Below are 17384 nucleotides of genomic sequence, written 5' to 3' on the forward strand. Positions count from 1 at the left end.
TCAGCACCGCCTTCCTAACCTGCACTCTTCTTCCTGACCTCTCCGCCCCCACCCCAGTCTGACCTATCACCCTCACCTTGACCTCTTTCCACCTATCGCATTTCCAACGCCCCTCCCCCAAGTCCGTCCTCCCTACCTTTTATCTTTGCCTGCTGGATACACTTTCCTCAATCCTGAAGAAGGGCTTATGCCCGAAACGTCGATTCTCCTGTTCCCTGGATGCTGCCTGACCTGCTGCGCTTTTCCAGCAACACATTTTCAGCTCTGATCTCCAGCATCTGCAGACCTCACTTTCCCTTTCATACTAGAAAGGGACATCAGTTTCCTTGGCTTAGGTGCAGTGACATCCCATGTTCAAGGGCAGAAAGTAGTGGTTATCACTTATGCCAACCAGAGTCACAATAGGAAGATGAAGATTTACTCTAGAGGGAAATTAAAATTGCTGGTTTTGTAATGGGCTATTTCCAATAGTTCTGAAATATTCAAAAGCAACAAACACTCAATTGGTCCTGAATTCTTTCAGTTTGATTCCAGATCTGGTACAGATCAGGTAAAAGTGAAGCAAATGTTGATGATGGCTCTAGTCAGAAGACTGACCATAGGAGAGAACTCGACCCTGGCCAGCTGAAAGGGGCTGTGACTAAGACCATGCCCATTCCCCATGCAGCTGTGCTGTTAACTGGGTAAATGAACCACAGGAAAGAGTTGCTTGAGGCCAGGAATTTGAATGATGTGGAAGCAAGCAGTTAACTCAGGGACATTGCAGAACCTGAAGTGTCAGTGCATGACGGCTCAATGGGAAATGGATGGTGATGGGAAATTGTGTTGACCTCTGTTGACTGAATTTAGGGGTACATCTGGCATGAAAGGCCAGCTAACACATTCAAAGACAATGCCAGCATGACCTGCCAGGAGATGAAAACTGAAGCAGCAAATCTTGTAAATCATATGAATTCTGGAGATCTGACCCATTATAGATGATCCACCTCAGGTCCTTGATCTCATGGGATTTACCAGTACAAATGAAAGGCTGAAAAGGTCCTCTTGAGCAAATGCTGGTTATCAACCCAACCCTTCCATCTGCCAAGACCAGCAATGCATGAAGGGAATACTGCCACTGAAATGGACCCAACTCATCTAGCCATCATGATGCACCTGAACATGCTAATCATGCAACTGCTTGAGAAAAGTCACTGAATGCATACATTTGCTAAGCAAGCAAGTCTTCAGCAGGAAAGTGTGTACCAGAATCTCTAACAGCAGGTGGTGACAATGAGAAATGGTGCTGAGCAGGGGTAGCTGGAGCAGTCAAATGAATCCTCTATGGAAAAAAAAGTGTTATTGGTAGAAAGAGGCCTCTTTGCTAGAAAGGTCAGAGAGACAAAGGATTTCCTCAGTCAGACGTAAGCCATATGCTTCAATTTACATTTACTGTGTTCCATTTTTTAACTTTAATTTCTCTTCATGTTTGTAAAGACTTAATGCCAATTAAATAAAACATCTCCACTTCATTACCTTTGGGCCATTCGTGTATTTAAATTTCATATTACTGTGGCAGACCGGAAGCTCAGAACCTTTCCACACATTAAGTTCTGGATATGAAGGTTTAAACTCCACCTTTCTGTCCTGCTGCCAGTTGAGTCCTTTAAGCCCTTGCTTCATTATCAGTTAAAGGCCTCATCCAGTTTTGGCTATAATTATTTAGGCTGAGAAAGTGTAGGCATACCTGACAGGTTTACCAGGCTTCAATTTGGGGTTGCAGAAAGAGTCCCTTGATTAGCATTAATCTATTTACAATTAAGCTAAAGAACCTAGGGCTCTGACCACCTTGGCCACTGAATGCCAACACATGACCATGCTTCCAATTCCTCTGTCTTTCTCCTTGGTACCCCCAGTTAACAAGACCACCCAAGACAATGCTTTACTTGTGGGCGATTCAGCCTCCTAGGATTAGCTGGCAGCCCTTTGTTGCTCGGACTTTCTGGTCCAGGGACTTAACTACAGCAGAAAATGTACTAACAGCAAACCAACTACTCTTCATGGCTGTGGATTTCTCTCCTGGATACTTTCATTTAGAGGAAAAATAGGAAGATCAGAGACTTTTCTTGTGAAAAAAGTAAGTATACACACAAAAGCCCCCAAAAAATCTTTTGAAACATATACTTTCATAGCAAAACTATTTATAAAAAGTCGTAAAGGAAACAAAACAGATTTCCCCTACAATATCTTTCTCCTTATGTCCCCATCTTTCTGCTTTAAAAGTTCATATATAAAATAACTGATTAGCTTAATAAAAAGAGGAAGATCTTTTGTTTGTTTATTGTTCAATAATAATATGTAAAGTTGAAAGTCAGGCTCAGGAGGAAGATTTCAGAAAGAAAATTAAGATATTTTCAAAAAGACTTGCAAAATCATACACTTAAAGAAATAAATAATGATCCAAAAGTATGACTGTCCACTCCCAAATAAAGACAGAATAATGGCTGGCATATTGAATTAATCGGGTGAACTTATAAGTATCAGATCCAGGCTGTCAAGTTAAACTTTAGTCCTCCCTCCTGAGATGGTGAGGTTATTTTCTCTCTGTTAGGGGATGAAAAATATGTTTGCATCTCACTAATTACAACTGATCAGAATTAAATTTGCCCTCCCAACTCGGGTAACACAAAATTTCATTTCAACTGCATGTAACAAGCATATAGATCTTTCTGTTGCCATCCATTTTAATTCCCCTCTTACTCCACCAGTGACATGTCTATCCTTGGTCTCCTCCAATGTCAGAGTGGGGCCAAACAGAAACTGAAGGAACATCTCACATTTCGCCTGGGAGACTTCCAGCCCAATGGTCTCAGCATAGATTTCATCAGTTCCAAAAACCCTCCTCCCCCAGCCTTATCCCGAACTAGCACAACCCACGCCTGATCTGAACTAACGTGTCCCTCTTCCTACTCACCTACCTGCTCCACCTTTCCCACTGACCAATCACAATAACCCTCTACCTGCATCCACCTATCACCATCCCACCTGCCCTTCCCCAAGCCCACTCCACACCCTCTATATACTTCTGTGGTTCCTCCCCCTCTTCAGTCCTGATGAAGGGTTTCAGCCCAAAACATTGACTTTCCTGCTCCTCGATTGCTGTCTGACCTGCTCTGCTTTTCCAGCTTCATATCAATCGATTCTGTACTTGGTCTTTTGTCTAGATGAGTACATAGCTTTGGCTGTGTCAAAACAAACCTTCTCAATGCTCACTGCCTTTACTTGTGCTGTTTGCTTTACAGCTTCACTAGACACATCCAAGGAGAGCAAGCAAGGATGTGTCTCTGTTCTATCACAAAGCTCAACCAGAGAAACAAAAATCAGTTTTCTGCTTCACATGACAGCACAGCAGACAGAGTCAGTCAGCAGCATTTGTATCATAGTGGGAGCTTAATGCAGAAGGCCAGGCATCAGCATTTATCTCAGTGAGGAATTTCAGCACAGAAGCCAAGGACACAGTTTTTGTCTGAGAGTTGAAAACTTGTACAGAAGGCAAAGAGATAGTTTGTGGCTGTATGGAATAATGAAGAGGCATCAGGAAAGTGGGGGAGATTGGTACATATGGTTGAAAGAATTGGCTATGATGGATCAGGCAGTTGATCAATCCCAGGTCTGGGATAGGCATCATTCAAGTCTGCAGATAGCACCATGGTTTGTTTTGAAAGCCAAGCAAGTTCTGAATATTGCCGGTCAATAAGTCGGGTGTCCTATAAATAGCCCAGTGTTGATAGGGCATGCTCATCCAGGGAGGCAGATATACATAAATTGGAATCTTTTCAGATATCATTGAGACTGCAAGCAGCTTGGAGTCTTGGGAATGGTCTGGTGTATTGGTTAGCTGAGGGAATGCTTACAGTGATGGGGGGGGAAAATGAGTGCAATTCAATTCAGCAAGATTCTGTTGGAAGGGGAGGGGAGTAGACTGTCTCAAGCAGGCAATGTCAAAGTGAATCATGGTTGCTCCAGCCTCAATTTCAGTCTGCAAGCTCAATAAGAGCACGACACCTTAAAAATTAGGGGCTCTGGAAGAAACAGGGACATTTTCACAGCAATGAAGGGACTCAAATGAAATACAAAAAGAATGAAGGGTCATTAGGGAAACAGATCACAAAACGGGGCGGGGGGGAAAGAGGGGAGGAGATACCAAGGGTAGTGGAGGCCTGAAGCTCAATTTAGTGAATGCAAGTTCCAAAATTCACCATTTCAATTTGAAAAATCAACTACATAATATAATCAATTACACAATATCTACAAGACAGGACCCCAAGGGAGGAGCAAATAGCATTTTTCATGAAGGAGAATTTATGGCTGGAATACTAGCTACTGAATACTAATCTACCTTCAATTCTCACTTAAATAGCATATCTATGTAGACTGTACCACCCAGCTGGCACTCTGGCTAAATGGATAAAAGCTCGTGTCTTGTAAATTAGAGAGCTTGTGTTTGGGGTCTCAGCTGTTAATCGCTTAATGTCCTTTTTAGTAAATCATATGATACAGTGTTAGTAGCCCTAGTAGGTCGAGGTTGTTGTCATTACAAAACTAAACAGTTGATTAAAATAATTTCCCCTGTAAGGGATTGGGATACTTTAACCATTTGATTTAATTGATTTTAAAAGAGCTAGCTTATGCCATCTGGTTGTTGCTCTAGCTTAGGGAGTGAAAGTGGCTATCTTGTGAATTGGAGATCCTGCACTTATGCCTTCATCAAGATTCTTGGTTTCCTTGTGCAACAATGGTTGTAGCTCTGGGTCAGAAGTTCCCAGTTCAAATGCCATCTGCCCTTTAGATGGGTCATACATGTCTAAACAGGTTGATTAAAAGTATTTATTTTTAGTTCATGCTATCCATATCATTGCAGCTACCTTATTCTCACACATAAGATGTAGAGTACTAGAGGTATGTATGGTAGTATTTTGGGGGCCTGGGGGCTGTGTCAGATAGTCTCCTGGGGATTGCTTCATGCTAAAGGCCCACTGATATACTTTTAACCTACCTTAAGTAAGCTCAGGATGACTATCTTGCATGGGAAGATGGAAAAGGATATTGTCAGGCTAGAAAATAATTCAACTGTAGTAAATGCCTCCAAACTCCTTGGTGGCAAGAAGCTGCCTTCTCAGACCACACACCAATGCAGAATCACATTAAGCAAATGCTGGTTGGCGACTTGATCAAGTATGAGACTCGATCAAGTGTGAGACTCACCCCTGGGACAGCATAACTTGTTGCCTTCATGAAGGAGGGCATCAGGAATAAATTGTTTCATGATTAGGACGGTGCCCTTTCAGTTACAGTTACCTCAGAGCTCCTGAAAGTAAAAGAACCATAGTATTGACCATTTTTCATGTCTTCTTACAACTGGGAAGAAACCACTACTGATACTGCTAAGTCAACATCAGTAGCAGCTGTCACTGGCTGGTACAGTGCCCTCAGAGGAAGCAGCAGGAAAAAAAGCGTCTCGAAGAAGAGATTTAGGGCAAAATAGGATCCAGGTTTCGATACAGAAATCTGCAGATGAGTGACAATTGGTCCTAATTACGACTCAAGATAGACAAGAAACAATAGGTGAAAGTGAGGACTGCAGATGCTGGAGATCAGAGCTGAAAATGTGTTGCTGGAAAAGTGCAGCAGGTCAGGCAGCATCCAAGGAGCAGGAGAATCGACGTTTTGGGCGTTTCCTGAAGAAGGGCTCATGCCCGAAACGTCGATTCTTCAGAATAGACAATAGGTGCAGGGGTAGGCCATTCTGCCCTTCGAGCCAGCACCACCATTCATTCTGATCATGGCTGATCATCCTCAATCAGTATCTTGCTTCTGCCTTATCCCCATAACCCTTGATTCCACTATCCTCAAGAGCTCTATCCAACTCTTTCTTGAAAGTATCCAGAGACTTGGCCTCCACATCTTTCTGGGGCAGAGCATTCCATACACCCACCACTCTCTGGGTGAAGAAGTTTCTCCTCAACTCTGTTCTAAGTGGCCTACCCCTTATTTTTAAACTATGTCCTCTGGTTCGGGACTCGTCCATCAGCAGAAACATGCTTCCTGCCTCCAGAGTGTCCATCCTTTAATAATCTTATACGTCTCAATCAGATCCCCTCACAGCATTCTAAACTCAAGGGTATACAAGCCCGGTCGCTCCAATCTTTCAGCATAAGATAGTCCCGCCATTCCGGGAATTGACCTCGTGAACCTCCGCTGCACTCCCTCAACAGCCAGAATGTCTTTCCTCAAATTTGGAGACCAAAACTGCACACAATATTCCAGGTGCGGTCTCACCAGGGCCCTGTACAACTGCAGAAGAACCTCTTTGCTTCTATACTCAATTCCTCTTGTTATGAAGGCCAGCATGCTATTAGCTTTTTTCACTGCCTGCTGTACCTGCATGCTTGCTTTTATTGACTGATGTACAAGAACACCTAGATCTCGTTGTACTGCCCCTTTACCTAACTTGACTCCATTTAGGTAGTAATCTGCCTTCCTGTTCTTGCCAAAGTGGATAAACACACATTTATCCACATTAAACTGCATCTGCCCATGCATCCGTCCACTCACCTAACCTGTCCAGGGCACATTGTAAAAAGTTGCAGTCCCAGCACTGATCCCTGCAGCACACCACTGGTCACCGCCTGCCATTCAGAAAGGGAGCTGTTTATCACAACTCTTTGTTTCCTGTCAGCCAATCAATTTTCAATCCATGTCAGTATTTTGCCCCTACCATATGCCCTAATTTTGCTCACTAACCTCCTATGTGGGACTTTATCAAAGGCTTTTTGAAAGTCCAAGTATACTACATCCACTGGATCTCCCTTGTCCATCATCAGAGTTACATCCTCAAAAAATTCCAGAAGATTAGTCAAGCATGATTTCCCCTTCATAAATCCATGCGGACTCTGACCTATCCTGTTACTGCTATCCAGATGTGTCGTAATTTCGTCCTTTATAATGGACTACAGCATTTTTCCCACGACTGAGGTCAGACTAGCTGGTCTATAATGCTGTTTTCTCTCTCCCTCCTTTCTTAAAAAGTGGAACATTAGCCACCCTCCAATTCACAGGAACTGATTCTGAATCTATAGAACATTGGAAAATGATCACCAATGATCCACGATTTCTTGAGCCACCTCCTTCAGTACCCTGGGATGCAGATCATCAGGTCCCAGGAACTTATCAGCTTTCAGACCTAACAGTCTCTCCAACACCATTTCCTGCCTCATATAAATTCCCTTCAGTTCAGGTCCTTCAGCCACTATTACATCTGGGAGATTGCTCATGTCATCCCCAGTGAAGACAGATCTAAAGTACCAATTCAATTCTTCTGCCATTTCTTTGTTCCCCATAATAAATTCACCCGTTTCTGTCTTCAAGAGCCCAATTTGAGTCTTAACCATTTTTTCTCTTTTCACATACCTAAAAAATCCTTTGCTATCCTCCTTTATATTTTTGGTCAGTTTACCTTCGTACCTTATTTTTTCTTTGTGTATTTCTTTTTTTAGTTATCCTCTGTTGTTCTTTAAAAGCTTCCTAGTCCTCCGATTTCCCACTCATTTTTGCTGTGTAAAACTTTTTCCCTTTTATCTTTATATGGTCCTTAACTTCCCTCGTCAGCCACGGCCACCCCTGCCTCCCCTTAGGATCTTTCTTCCTTTTTGGACTGAACTGATCCTGCATCTTCTGCATTATACCCAGAAATATCTGCCATTGTTGTTCCACTGCCATCCCTACTAGGGTATTGCACCATTGAGCTTTGGCCAGCTCCTCCCTCACAGCTCCATAGTATCCCTTATTCAATTGAAATATTGTCACTTCCGATTCAAGCCTCTCCCTTTCAAACTGCAGATTAAAGCTAATTGTATTGTGGTCACTACCTCCTAATAGCTCCTTTACTTCAAAGTCCCTGATCAAATCTGGTTCGTTGCACAACATCAGATCCAGAATTGCTTTTTCCCTGGTAGGTCCAGGACAAGCTGTTCCAAGAATCCATCTCAGAGGCACTCCACAAACTCCCTTTCTTGGGGTCCAGTACCATCCTGATTCTCCCAGTCTACCTGCCTGTTGAAATCCCCCATAACAACTGTAGCAATATCTCTGCGACAGGCCAATTTCAGCTCCTTATTCAACTTACACATTACATCCAGGCTACTGTTTAGGGGCCTGAAGATAACTCCCAAGAGGGTCTTTCTACCCTTAGAATTTCTCAGCTCTATCCATACTGACTCTACATCCCCTGATTCTCGATCTCCTTGCGCAAGGGACTGAATATCATTCCTTACCAACAGGGCCACCCCACCCTCTCTGCCAGTCAGTCTGTCCTGACGATAGCACGTATAGCCTTGAATATTTATTTCCCAGGCCCTGTCCACTTGAAGCCAAGTCTCAGTTATCCCCATAAGATCATAACTGCCAATTTCCAAATGAGCCTCAAGCTCATCCACTTATTTCTAATGCTTCGTGCATTCATATATAATATTTTTAATTTGTTACGCCCCTCACCCTTCCTATCAATTCCTATTTCACTTGACCTCACGGCATGATCCTTTTTTGAGTTTTCTGCTCCATTGATTCCGTTGTCTTTCTTGACTTCTCTTGTTCTAACTTACCCTTTAACTTTCTTCTTAAACTTCCAGTTTGTCCCCTCCCCCCCCCCCCCCGCTATTTAGTTTAAACACAGCTGTGTTGCAGTGGCAAACCTACCTATTAAGATGCAACCCGTGCCTCTTGTATAATTTATCCTTATCGCTAAACATATCCCAGTGATCCAAGAATTTAAATCCTTACTTCCTGCACCGGTTCCCCAGCCACACATTCAAGTCCATTATCTCCCTGCTCCTATCCTCTCGAGCCTGAGGAACTGGAAGCAAACCGGAGATAACCACCCTGGATGTCCTGCTTTTCAGGCTTCTTCAGAGTTCTCCGAAGTCCCATTGTAGAGTGTCCCTCCTCTTCTTCCCGACGTCATTTGTGCCGACATGCACCACCACGTCTGGCACTTCATCTTCGCCCTTGAGGATTTCCTGCACTCTGTTTGCGATGTCCTTAATCCTGGCACCAGGAAGGTAACATACTATCCTCAAATCCTGCCTGTTGCTGCAGAAACCCCTTTCAGTCCCTCTCACTATGGAGTCCCCTATTACCACGGCTCTGTGTAATGTTTGACTCCTTGGCTCTGCCTCCACCCCAATTTCTGATTGGCAGACCTGACCGCCTCTCGGACTGGCAGTGACGTCTGTCTCTACGGTTTCCAAGAGATTCAACCTGTTCCTGACAGGTACTTCCCTCGGGGTCTCTTACGCTTGTCTCCTCTCTGCCTTCCTCATTGTCTTCTCCCTTCTACTCTCTTCTGGTATGCTTTGTGTAATAACCTCGCTGAAGATCCTGTTCAGAAAGATCTGCTTCTCTTGGATGAACCTGAGGTCATTTAGTTCTTTCTTCAGTGCTGCAATATGCTCTGTCAGAAGCTGAACGTGTACACATTTTCCATAGTTATACGAGCCAGCTAAACCAGAGTTCCTGACCTCCCACATCATGCACACAGTACACTGAATCAGCTTGACAGTCTTCACCTTCTTCAACTGTGGCAAAATCACTTCTCTCAACTTCTTTATCGAAGACTCCTGAGCCAAAGACTCGCTCTTTTCTCAACAGAACACACCTACTTAAATGACACTCACCCACCTTCCCAACAGCCTCTGCGCTCCGACTTCACTTCCGCCCAGCTCCCACCCCTGTCCTGAGCCATCATCTCATATCTATACCAACTGTGGACGAGGACCTACAAATGCACAGGCTCCATGGTGATCTCATCCCAGTAATCCTAAAGGTAACAACTGACCTTAATCTCTGTGCTTATGGATCATTTCAGGGAGCTATGAGGACCTCGGCTGCATTTCAATCATTCAGGTGTAAACCCATGAGGTCTCTGATGGAGTCTTTATAAGTACGCACCAATTCATCTCGCTCCACCTTGGCACAGGTAATCAGGCAGCTAGTATGTCTGGTCTTTCAGCCACAGCTGGTTTCCCATGGATTTGGTTGAAATCCATTGCACCCTGCTATCTATCAGAGCACCCCATAATGAAGAAACAGTCTCTGTAATGGAAAAGGATTCAACTGCCTTAATGTTCAAAATGTTTATGAATACAGCAGGCACATACTGGAGCTGTGCACTAATTCTCCCAGGAACTGCCATAACTCTTTTAGCCTGGAACACTTGCAGGTGCCAGCCAGTTTCAAAGTGTACAGCCAATTTCAAAGCATACAGCCAATACTTGGATGTTGACAAGGTGACCAGCAATACCCCTCCACATCTGGCGGATGACATTTCTGAAGACTTCTCAGACTATGTTGAGGAGGGATACAATGCTGTTCACACTTTAAACTGGGTCATTACTGAACAAGTCATAAGCCTCCTGAAAAGGTTTTAATATGTAGACTGATCAAGTGGTGTAACACATTATAACATTGAAAGGGCATTCACATCATTGAGGTGTGTTACACCCTTCCAAATCTCCTTTTTCAAAGAAAGGATGCGTTGGCAGAGGAGCTGCAAGTGGAAGGAGAAGTCTTTGGGCCAGTTTGGAGCAATGGAACTATTTGATTAAGAGACTGAATGTTGGACTCTATAGACACCAAACATTTTGATGAGTATTTAAGGGTGATTAAAATGGCTGAAGACATACAGTTACTAGTTTTCTTCAGTACCATTGGGAGTAACATCTTCATGATTCTAAGGGGCCTGATGCAACCATAGATACTATGCAAGACATACCAAGAACTATGCAAAGCATTGGAAAGTTATTTTGCACCAAAGCCACTGATGATCACAGGACATTTCCAGCTTTATAAATAGGTGTAGCACAAAGAAAAGTCCATCACATAATTTGTGGCTAACTTAAAGAGGTTGGCGGAACATTATAATTTCAGGGCAATTCCTACAATCTTGTGGGGTAATTTGTGGCCTCCAGCATTAAATCATCCTATGGATGCTATTAGGGAGAATTTCAAGGCAGCTTCCAAAATTGCTTCGCCAGAGTTGACCATCAATAAAGCAATATGGTTGACTGGGTGCATAGAACAGTGTAAATTCAATGGAGTGCAAGACAAACTGTAAGATGCCACTGATGTGACAAGAGAGTGTCTACAAGGAGTCAATGTACTGGATTCAAGCCCAGTGTCACAAGTGTAAACGTGTGACCATATTGCTGAAATTGCCAAGTACAACTTGAGCAAGGGAAAAAAAAGTGTTTAAATGACAAAAGTCAGAGGACAAGGCATAAGGTACATGCTGCCAGCCAGGAAGTAGACTGGGAGTCAGTCGGGTCTGCAAGAGAAGCAGAAGGCCCAGAGTCAGCAAAGTTTCATTTAAACATCCTGTTAGTACAGGATTTTGCGTTCTTCCCAAATTAAAAGGACCTACTGAAGTTCCATGACTGGTGCTGCTGGTTAGACTGCCTATTCATTTCTCTACAACATTGCAAAGTGGAATGTTTTTGGAATGTCCAGCCACTCATCCTTGTGTTACTCAATATTCCACCAATGATATTAGTGCTGGATGGTACTGATATCTAAATGGCTATGTATGCAGCAGTGCCTCTGATTTCAGAATCGATAAAAAAAAATCAAAGGCACTGCCATTGAAGCCTGCCAAGATTGCACTCAGAACATCACAGAACAAGTGGTGCCACTGAAAGGCAATGTACTGGCAAAATATAGCTAAAGAGCCAGTGTCCCAAACTATCCTTGTTCATCGTAAAAGGCGACTGCCCTGCATTATTTGGATGCTCCTGGTTACAGAAGTTAAAGTTAAATCTGGGCATGGTTAATTAGCAGGAGGACTCAAAAACACATTTGCAAGACATTTTTGACAGATATAAAGATGTCTTTAAGGGAACCCTGGGGAAACGAAAGAAGTAGGAATTAAAGTTCAGTTGAAGTGGCAGGTTCATCCAAGGAGCCTGAAGGCACGTTTAGTACCACATGCTATCCGGCCTAAATGGAGGCAGAACTGGAATGGTTGGTGAACATGGGAGCATTAGAATCAGTAACTGCCAGACAATAGGCCTCTCCAATCATTGTGGTCTTAAAATCAGAAGGCGTAGTGAGGATTTGTGGCAATTTTAAGATCACAGTCAACCTAGATTGTTTGCCAATCAATAACCACTGACATTCATTGAGGACATGTTCACTGGACGGGCTGAAAAGAAATTCTCAAAAATGGATCCATCACAGGCCAACTTGCAGATTAAGGTCATGACAATCGTGACAAGGGAATATTCCAGTAGAAGCAACTGTTCCGGTAGAAGCAACTGCCTTTTGACATGTTGTCAGCAACAGCTCTATTCCAGAGGGCCATGGACCAAATTTTGAGTGGATTGCCACTGGATGATATTTTGGTTGCTGAATCCTCCAAAAAGGAGCATTTGAAAAACTGAGAAGAAACCTCTAAAAAGATTGCAGGAACACAGACAAAAAGCAAAAAGTTTTCTAATGACTCAATAGAGTACCTGGGCCATGTAACCCGTAGTGAGGGATGACACAAAATATCCAAGATGGAGGCAATCATGAAGACCCAAGACCAGAGAATTTGTCTCAACGGAGATCATTTGAACTTGCAAATTACTCTAGTAAGTGTGTGTCTGATCTAGCAACAGTGCTGAAACCCCGGCATCAATTGCGAGGAAAAGGACAATGTGGAAATAGACCCAGGAATATGAAAAGGTTTCCCCGAAGTGAAGCAGGCCCTAAAAATGTGAGGGATGTTGACTCATTTTGAGCCAAAGTTGCCACTGCAGTTGGTGTACGACATTTTGTCCAAAACTAGAGGACATACATTTAAGGTGAGCGAGGAAAGATTAAAAAAAAAAGACCTATGGGGTAACTTTTTCCACAAAAGGTGGTACATGAATGGATCCAGTTGCCAGAGGAGATGGTAGAGGTGTGTACAACAATTAGAAGGCATCTAGATGGGTATGAGAATAGGAAGCCTTTAGAAAGATATAGACCAAATGCTGGGAAATTGAACTAGGTCAGATTGGGATGGCTGGTCAACACAGACAAGTTGTTTTCATGCTGCATGACTCTATTAGCTCAATGTGTATGGGAATATTGTCAATGGCACTGATTCCATCAGCCTACTCAAACAAAATCAGATACCGACAGCCTGAGAAGCATGGCAATGCAGATACTATTTAAAGGTTACCAGTACCAGAAGGATGTTCCCAACTGGGAATTATGTACTTTTCCCAGGAAGACAAGACACCGGTGTCAGCAAGTCAAGGGCAGAATGCTATCTGGGACAAACCAGTCTTGAGCCAAGCGGTGGATTTAGTTCCTGAGAGGAGGGACTTGTCATAGAAACCGCCCAGAAATATGCGCTTACCTGCCCAAGAGGTGAGAGTTGTCCGTATCAGATGATGTTTAATGTGGGGAATGAGACGGGTTATCCCTCCCCTGTTAAGAGGGAAGGTGCTGGAACAAGTGCACAGAGGATACCCCGGTGTGTTGCGTCTGAAAGAAATAGCCAGGAGCTACTTTTGGTGGCCAAATATGGACTCCAGATTGAGGAGAAAGCAGGATCATGCAAATGTAGTGAAGAACATGTCACCATTGTCATCACTTCAACCTTGTGAGTGGATTCATGCAGGAGACTTGGCAGGACAAGTAGAGTTTCAGATATTACTCGTGGTCGTGGACGCCCATTCCATGTCGCCTGAGGTGGTGGTCATGAAGTTAATATCAGTGAAAGCAATGATAGACTGACTGGATAAAATATTTCCCAGTTTTAGGAACCCTGAACAAATCATAAGTACCAATGGTGCACAGTTTGTGATGCAAGAGTTTGAAAAGCACCTGGAAATCATGGATTCAGACATGCAAAATTGGCTCAATATCACCTCATGATAAATGGCCAGACAGAATGATTTGTACAACCTTAAAGCAGACCTTCAAGGCCTCATAAGAGGAATATTCGCTAGGACAGCAACTCAACAAATTCCTCCGCATGTACAGGAACATGTCACATGTGACAACCCAGTGCTTGTTGGCATCCTTAATGTTCAACTGCCAGCTGAGAGCCATGTCTGACTTACTGCTACCAGGAGAGATCACAGAGATGGTAGAGCAGGCCACATGACCTGGAGGTAGGAGCTCGAAGGGCAGTTTAAGACCGACTGTGGAGCTGAAAGGCTGCACAAAACCAAACCTGTTCAAGTTTACCCTTCATTTACCATGTGTGTTCTATTTATGATTCTAGTGAACCGCAAATATAATACTTACTTTCAGCACAACTGCTCGAATTGAACTGCTCGGTGCTCTCCTTTATCGTAAATACTTGCAGCTGGAGATCCTGCACAATTACTCCAGTTGCCTTGCTCAGTATTCTCCCTCACCATCCTGATATGCTGCTGAAGGTTCCATTACACTAACTATCACATTGTCCATTTTAGACAGCACAAAAATAATAGTGCACAAAAATAACAGAGCATCAAATTATGCATTCAATCCAATTTTATAAATTAATTCATAACATAAAACACACAAGAAATAACCTACTCATTCTTCTGTATTCTGTGCTTGTCTCTGTCGCTCCTAATGCAAAATAAATGTTTCTCCTGAAAGGCTGTAGGCCTTCAAGGAAAGACTCTTTCGCCTTGGAGGTTAACTTGGAGTAGTTCGAGGTCTAAGAGACCTTCACTACCTGCTTGGCCAGAGTTAAAAGGCTGACAGAGAACAACAAGGGAACTGGCAGAGTGGCATGGGTTTCAGCACAAGTGCTGGCACCTTGAAAGAGAACAGAAAAGTTTGTCTGCCAAGGAGCCACATCTCAGAGTGAAGTATCAGAATCCTGTAACTTGTTGGAGAGCAGATTTGACTGAACAGAGATATTCAAATTCAGAACTGCAGCAACATGGCACTTTAAGTATGAAATACCTTTACTGGAAGATGCTTGTGTCGCTGAGAATGCTGCCATTTCCTGCTGATACAGATGAGCAGCAAGTTCTGTGCAAAGCTTTTGAAAAAGTTAGTGTTAGGCCCTTCCATCTTCTTAAGACATTTTGAGTACAGATTTTCTAAAGCACTGAACATTTGGGTATGCACACCTATCAGTCTTCTTCTGAAGCCAGACCCATTAATACTCTTGTTTGCATCCTCTGCAGCAGAACGAATATGCCACCTTGTCCCTTGGCTAGCTGACATTTATGCAATATTTTAACCTCTTCTTGAATACATCTCACGACATGCAAATCCTGCCTTTGAAATATACACAGCATTAGTATATAAGTTCATGGCTCCAAGTATAAGATTGGGTAACAATATCTCCTTAATGTTCCTATTCTGCATTCACTGGGTGGATCCCAGTTTTTTTTAAAAGTCTGAAATCAAAAAGGGGCAAACTCTTAAGTTGTGACAATTAGAAAGTAGAATATACATGTGTGCTTACATCATCTTGCAGTGCCTTGTTCAGAAGAGATGAAGGAATAAGACAGTCGCAAAGCAGGAAGGAGAATCAGACATGCTGAAACTCTTATCAAATTTCTTAAGTACTGCTTCAATGACACCCTTTTCACAAAAACCTTTCCTATTTTCTCCATGAGGGTTAAAATATGCAGCAGCACTTGTCCTCCTTCAGTTAATCCTGATGAAGAGCTCATGCTCAAAACGTCAACTCTCCTGCTCCTTGGATGCTGCCTGACCAGTTGCGCTTTTCCAGCACCGCACTTTTTGACTGATCTCCAGCATCTGCAGTCCTCACTTTCTCCTAGAGTGGGGTGAGACTTGGGCCACTAGGTATGAGATGAATATCAGGCAGTCAGGGTGAGGGTGAGCTTGGTGACAGCGACCAGGGTTGTACTGGGCCTTGAGAGGGTAAACAATGAGTGAGATGTGAGCCATTGGTTGGGCAAGCCATCAATGAACAAGTGAGAGGAGGGTGAACCTTCAGGGACTTAGAGAGTCATTGGATGGCTGAGCAGTGAGAGAGTCAGGCCACTAGGAATCAAGGTGTGGATTGGGCCATGGTGGGGCAGGAGATTGTTGAGTCGAGCCCTTGAGTCAGGACCACTGACACCGATATATCACAATACTCATATGATTTTGATTTTATTATCACATATACTCAAGTTCAAAAATGTTGTAGTACAGTGAAAAGTGCATAACGTCGCCACAGAAGGTGCCAGATAGGTGTATGTGTGATAGGCAAAACATTAAGAGAAACATCTTGTTCTCAGCGAATGCTTCTCATGTTGCTACTGCATAAAAGCAATGTGTTGCACACCGGCACGAACTGCAAGCTACATATATTAATAGATGACAGTCTGCTCTTTACAGGCAAAAATAATATGTACTTAGACTGTGCTTGTTTAAACTCAACAACATAGGGGACATCCATTCTCTGGGTGATAGCCATTTCTCAGGGTAATACAAAATACCTCTACCAATCAATCAACGCTCTCCCCTCAAACAATACAGATGTTGTTTTCTCTTTATTTTTGCAAGCTAGCCTAATAAAGCGAGATTAAAAGCTTCAAATAAATGTTTTTTAAGCAATACTCAAGTTGTACTGCTAAACAACTGTCTATCATTGGCAACATATCCTTCCTCTTAATTTCAAAACTTTCTGGCCAATGGAGCAGTGGGACAAGGCTGGAAATTGAAACCACTCTTCCTAAGTAAGTTGGAACATGGTAAGTAAAACTCTTAAAACTCATAACTGAATAAAAGCACACACAAAAAAAGTCATATCAAGTAGATTATCTCTAAATGTTTAATGATTTCCATGTTATATAAATAAATACTTGCAGACACTTGATAAAGTAATTGAATTAATTTAAAATTCTTACCTACTGCATGATGTTGACAAAAATCTCCATAATATCCAGGAGAGCAAATACAAAGAAATCCAAGACTACTTGAGGGATATGAAGTACAAGTACCTTGGTTCAGGCAAGGTGCGAAGTCACAGTCAAGCTTTTCTTTAAATATTGAAATAAAAGTAAATATTAGAATATCTATGCTAATACATAAACCTGATTTCATATGGCATGGGTCTCATAACCATAGAGGTGAAGGTAAATGATAGATAATATGGGATCGGGGCAGATGGTTTAAAATGACTTAGTAAGTTAAATTCTTCTTTGATTAAAACAAGAGTTTTAAATGTTATTTCTTCTGAGGCGCCATTTAATTTTATGAAAATTTATAGTCACTCGGAAAACAAGATTTTTAAAAATATTACTGATGCAAATATTTTTAACTTAATGTGAACTTAACGATTTGAAGTAAGATGGATGCAAAGGCCTACTCACTTGTGTCATTACGTCACTATCATGATTTTATGGAAGGGTCGA

General features: G+C 42.7%; 1 protein-coding gene across 1 annotated transcript in view; it reads right to left on the minus strand.

Annotated features, from left to right (window-relative positions):
• LOC122554768 (lisH domain-containing protein C1711.05-like) overlaps positions 1–16987 on the minus strand; it is a 162293-nt gene extending 145306 nt beyond the window's left edge. Inside the window, exon 1 of the mRNA XM_043700140.1 lies at positions 16878–16987. The gene's annotated coding sequence lies outside the window, so the exon portion shown is untranslated. The remainder of the gene's footprint in view (positions 1–16877) is intronic.
• Between the last annotated feature and the right edge of the window lie 397 nt (positions 16988–17384).

The sequence above is a fragment of the Chiloscyllium plagiosum genome, chromosome 11, assembly GCF_004010195.1.
Source record: "Chiloscyllium plagiosum isolate BGI_BamShark_2017 chromosome 11, ASM401019v2, whole genome shotgun sequence".
NCBI classification, from domain to species: domain Eukaryota; kingdom Metazoa; phylum Chordata; class Chondrichthyes; order Orectolobiformes; family Hemiscylliidae; genus Chiloscyllium; species Chiloscyllium plagiosum.